This window comes from Ranitomeya variabilis, chromosome 4, assembly GCF_051348905.1.
Source record: "Ranitomeya variabilis isolate aRanVar5 chromosome 4, aRanVar5.hap1, whole genome shotgun sequence".
NCBI lineage: Eukaryota > Metazoa > Chordata > Amphibia > Anura > Dendrobatidae > Ranitomeya > Ranitomeya variabilis.
Genome location: NC_135235.1, coordinates 158,051,104 through 158,056,663, shown reverse-complemented (window position 1 = coordinate 158,056,663; position 5,560 = coordinate 158,051,104). Strand labels below are relative to the sequence as shown.

At 37.5% G+C, this 5,560-nt stretch overlaps 1 long non-coding RNA gene across 1 annotated transcript; it reads right to left on the bottom strand.

Annotated features, from left to right (window-relative positions):
* Nucleotides 1-1,649: 1,649 nt before the first annotated feature.
* On the bottom strand, nucleotides 1,650-2,603 carry LOC143768553 (uncharacterized). Its single transcript, XR_013213938.1, has 2 exons — nucleotides 2,561-2,603; nucleotides 1,650-1,752 (listed from the first exon to the last, which is right to left on the bottom strand). It is a non-coding gene; the product is annotated as an uncharacterized LOC143768553 (long non-coding RNA).
* Between the last annotated feature and the right edge of the window lie 2,957 nt (nucleotides 2,604-5,560).

The window sequence follows — 5,560 nt, the reverse complement described above, 5'->3', positions numbered from 1 at the left end:
GATCAAGGACTGCATACATGTGGCAAGATGTGCACTGGATGGCATTAACAATTGTGGAGCACATTTCCTAATGGGGATTGCACCACACAGAAACGTTAATTAAATATAAATGCAAAGTATTAATTAAAAAAAAAAAAAAAAACAGAAGCAATTCCTCCCTTGGAAACTCCCTGATTCCAAAGTCACTGAATCACAAGTCACACACTTACCGCCGTTTACACTTACGCTCAGGTCACACTCAGCTCGCTCACACTCGCTGTGCTGATGATTTATAGATTTTTTTTTTTCTCTCTATCTCCCCTCAACAGCAATCCACCTTGCTGTTCAGATGCACTTCCAAAAAGGACTTGAGCCCCAAACAGCTGCCTCTTATATCCCCTTAATTATGAGCCCCCACCCTAAGTTAACTCCTTATGAATATAGCTACTCCCAATTCAGCAACTCACACAAATTCACACAGGTATTTGTTAAAGGCCTTCCAAATACCTCCTCACTGAATCACAAGTCACACACTTACCGCCGTTCACACTTACGCTCAGGTCACACTCAGCTCGCTCACACTCGCTGTGCTAAAGATTTATAGATTTTTTTTTTCTCTCTATCTCCCCTCAACAGCAATCCACCTTGCTGTTCAGATGCACTTCCAAAAAGCAATGTGCCGGGATATTTTGTGCTACAGGCACATAGGATAAGAAAAGTAGCTTCCACTCATTAGCAGAGTATACAGACTCGCGTGCTTGCAGCTCGGTAATTTCTCGCCTCAGGTCTTTCAGCTCACCGCGACACATGTCCTCTACCCGTTGGAGTCCATCCACGATAATTGCATCAGCTTCATCTTTTTGTGTTGCTCGCTTGCGTCCACGCTGTGATTGCAACCGGGCACTCACACCTGCAGCAACAGTGCTTCTGTCCGCAGATCGTGGCTCACTGATGCCAGACACATCTTCAGGTTGCGTTGGTTCCACTGGAGAAGGCTCCAGTTCCTCTGTCGGTCTAGGAGCAGCGGTACTGCATATCGTGCTGTAACCCAAAAAAAAAAATAATATAAATAAAGTAAATTAGTTTCCTTTAAACAATTGTGTCTCGCACACAGACGTATTTGTACTTACGAGCGCTGAGACAATGTTTTTTGAAGAAAGAGCAGTTGGTCGTAATGCACATACGGGGTCACCCGTTTACCACTGGATCCGCTTTGAGCATTGTGATTGTTCCGGTAGTCACGGACAAAGCGATCGCGGATGGACTTCCAACGGGTATGGACAGCATCGGCTTTAAATTTAAAAAAAAAAATATACATAAAAATAGTAGACAGATAGTTTTAAGATATAGGAAACATTTTTCATAGTTTGCTAGGATAGTTGATATATAAATAGTAGATAGATAGTTAAGAAATAGTTTTTAGAAATAGTGTATAGATAGATAGTGTACAGATAGTTCATAATTGAGAGATAGACAACAAGTGGATAGGTTGATAGGATAGATTTTTTTTTTTTGTTTACATTTTCCGATGTTTCGTCACCAATATTTACCAATTTTTTTCTTTGAGGTTGTAGACTTCTCCATGTATCGGGGATCAAAGTGACAGATTATTTGATCCCACAACTTCCGGTTCTTCACGATGTCATGGTGGGAGCTGTCGCTTTGGTCCCATATGGAGGGGTTGGCTTCCACAAGGTTGATCAGTGTCTCGTTGTGGATAGTCAATGGCTCTTCGTCAACGACAATCCTTTTTTTTTTGGCCGCTGACTTGGACTAGGTAAACACAAAAAGTTAGGTTGATAGTTTCAATTTCACTGGATGGCCATATTCATATATACAGAGATAGATAGATACATAGATATAGCAATAGATAGATACATAGATATAGATAGATATAGATAGATATATAGATACATAGATATAGATAGATACATAGATATAGATAGATACATAGATATAGATAGATATAGATAGATATATAGATACATAGATATAGATAGATACATAGATATAGATAGATACATAGATATAGATAGATACATAGATATAGATAGATACATAGATATAGATAGATACATATTTATAGATAGATACATAGATAGATATAGATAGATACATAGATATAGATAGATACATAGATATAGATAGATACATAGATATAGATAGATAGATACATAGATAAAGATAGATACATATTTATAGATAGATACATACATAGATATAGATAGATACATAGATATAGATAGATACATATATATATATAGATAGATACATAGATATAGATAGATAGATACATAGATATAGATAGATACATATTTATAGATAGATACATAGATAGATATAGATAGATACATAGATATAGATAGATACATAGATATATATAGATAGATACATAGATATTGATAGATAGATAAATAGATAGATAAATAGATAGATACATGGATATAGATATATACATAGATATTGATTGACAAATAGATGGAGCGATAGATAGTTGATATTTTATAGGTATAGTAGATAGAAATTGAATAGATAGATTGTTGATAAATATTGGATAGAATATTTCTAATTTGATATTTACCACTGGCAGTTGTGGCGACGACAGACGGCTAGGGACCTTCTTTCTTTTGTGTCCTCTGTGTTGCACCACCTATTGTGTATGTAAAATGTAAAAAAAAAATATTTTAACATTAAATTATGTTAACATTCATTGGATCAATAAATTTATGCCTGAAAAATTCAACATGTGTGCTATGTACCTTTGTGTTTTTAGCATGTTTTTTGGGGGGTGGTCTAGCAGCCTCGGGCTCAGAAGACTCCTATTCACAATAAAACAATAAACAGGATTGTTATGCCTAGCTCAATACAATGGAGTTTCACACAACATTATAGTGTTTTTTTAAAGTGCAAGCCTACCGACTGTGACGAAAAAATCGCAGACACGCTGCTGCTGCTGCTGACATCTGTATCCGACATCTGTGTGCAACAAAGCAACATGTTTAGTACACACACATCCGACGGACATTTTACAGACTCCCATGATGTATACTGAGATATATATATAGAAATGTACTTACATTTCAGGAGAGGTATTGCAACACTCTGTCACGTGCAGTAGTCCTAATGTGTGGGTGGTATATTCCTCCTTTAATAGCCGAAATCACATTTCCTGTCACATGACACATGTGACCACCCTCAAACGCTATTAAAACGTGTGGTCCTATTTGGAAATTTTTCATGATTTGCGTCTGACTGCGTTTGCCATAGCCTTCTATGGCAGAATGAACGCTTCCGTTAGTAGTGCGTTAGCTTGACCGGACCCGAGAACGCTGCAAGCCGCGTTGAAGGTCCGTCAGAAAAAAAACGTTATGTGACAAACGCATACCAATTTAGGGATGCGTCATGATGCGTTAGACAATGCAAGTCTATGGGCGTGTTAGTATGTGCGTTACATTGCGTTTTTACTACTTAAAAACGAGTCCGTTAGACGGACACACCTAGCGCAATGTGAACCCAGCCTAACTCCCTAACAAAAAAAAATTTTGGTTCCAAAATTGTGCTGATGTAAAGTAGAGATGTGGGAAATGTTACTTATTAAGTATTTTGTGTGACATATCACTGTGATTTAATTGCATAAAAATTCAAAGTTGGAAAATTGCAAAATTTTCAAAATTTTCGCCAAATTTCCGTTTTTTTCACAAATAAACGCAGGTAATATCAAAGAAATTTTACCACTATCATGAAGTACAATATGTCACGAGAAAACAGTGTCAGAATCACCTGGATCCGTTGAAGCGTTCCAGAGTTATAACCTCATAAAGGGACAGTGGTCAGAATTGTAAACATTGGCCCGGTCCATAACGTGCAAACCACCCTTGGGGGTGAAGGGGTTAAACAGTGAAGTTAAGCTTTTTGCGTTTATCTAATTGACCTTCATATATTGTTTTTTTATTGTAATATATCAATAGACTGTATATAAGAAAGCCCTGATCTGTAATGGACCATCCCTGACAAAGAAAACCATGATCTTCAAAATGCGTAGGAAGTGATCCTTACAGCACTCCTTACTTCGGCTTGTCACGTTACAACCTATGTCACGCAAGGTCCTGTTTGGCGTCTGCTGCGTTACAGGTCTTGATCGTGTGCTAACCCTGCTCGCGTACCACTGGTAAGGAAGCCTGGGGGGTGTATGTCGCCGTCCGGGAGTACACTTCTGAAGATAACTCCTTTCTTATCTTGGACTGCACAAATCATACACCAGGAGGTGGATTAGAACCGCATCTTCTAAATTGAGACTGATGATATCGCCTATGAGAAGGTAATCGCTAGCACTATGCACTTTATCTAATCGGACTGCCAAAAAACTTTGCGGCATTTGGACTATTTGGTTCACATACCCAGAACCTGGGGGACATTTTATATATATATACGCTGTCATAACTAATTTGTTGATCCAGTTAGATTAGGGCGGATACTTGTTTATTGTTGTGAGGCAATTTTATTAAATATATTAACTTTTGCGTCTATATGGTGGAGAGGATATGGATAGCGCAAACAACATAGTATTTTATGTGTTTAGGTTTTGACAAATTTGTGGTTTTTGTCCTGTTTTGCAGCTGCATTTCTCCCCTAGTAACAACCATTTTTTGCGCCCACCTTTACATTTTAATTTATGCACAGTTAAATGTCTACATTTTTTTCTATTTTAATTTTTTTTAAAAGTTCAACCCTTTTTCCCAAACATGGCAAAATAAGAAGTGCCAGGTAGCTACACATCAAAAATGCCATCAGCTTCAACTTGGCACTGAATTGGTGTGGCATGTATGGGTATAAAATTTAATTAGGAAAATTAATGTGTGCTAAAAAAATAGCTTGTGACATGCACACTTTGTGAGTTATACCTGTGAGGTATACCCACAGTTTAAATGTTAGAGAACTTGCCTTTGTATTTTTAAAAAACAATTATTCCCCCTCCACCAAAACAATTGCATAAGAAATGCATAAACTAAATAAGTACAGTCAATTGTGACATGCATTCACGCTGACAAAGACTTTTTCTGATAAAACTACAATACTGTCTTGCTTCTGCTGTTTAGTACATTAAGAGTGAAGGAAAAAACATGTGTAATGGTGACTCAAATGCAGCAGGTCAAATATCAGCTACACAATATATCACTGATCTCCCACTATCCCATCTCACTCTCTTCCTATCAATTGAATTTCTGTATAATTTCCAACTACTCTCATTTCCACTGTTGTATTTGAATAACACTTTGCAACCTAGAGTAGTTGTCCACTGCTTTAGTACTTTTACTTCCTATCTCCATTGCATAATTGGGAACTTTCACAATCCTAAAATCACACTAAAATGGCTGCTGCATTATCTGTTTGGGTTTTTATGCAAGCTATGACAGTCCTCCTGATTGGCTGTGTTATACCTTGTGATTAGTGATGAGCAAGCACTAAAATGCTCAGGTTCTCGTTGCTCGGGTTAAGCAATTTGGAATACTCGTGTACTCGGACAGAACAACGAGCCCAATGTAAGTGTTCAGAGACCCGAGCATTTTTACAGCGATCCCCC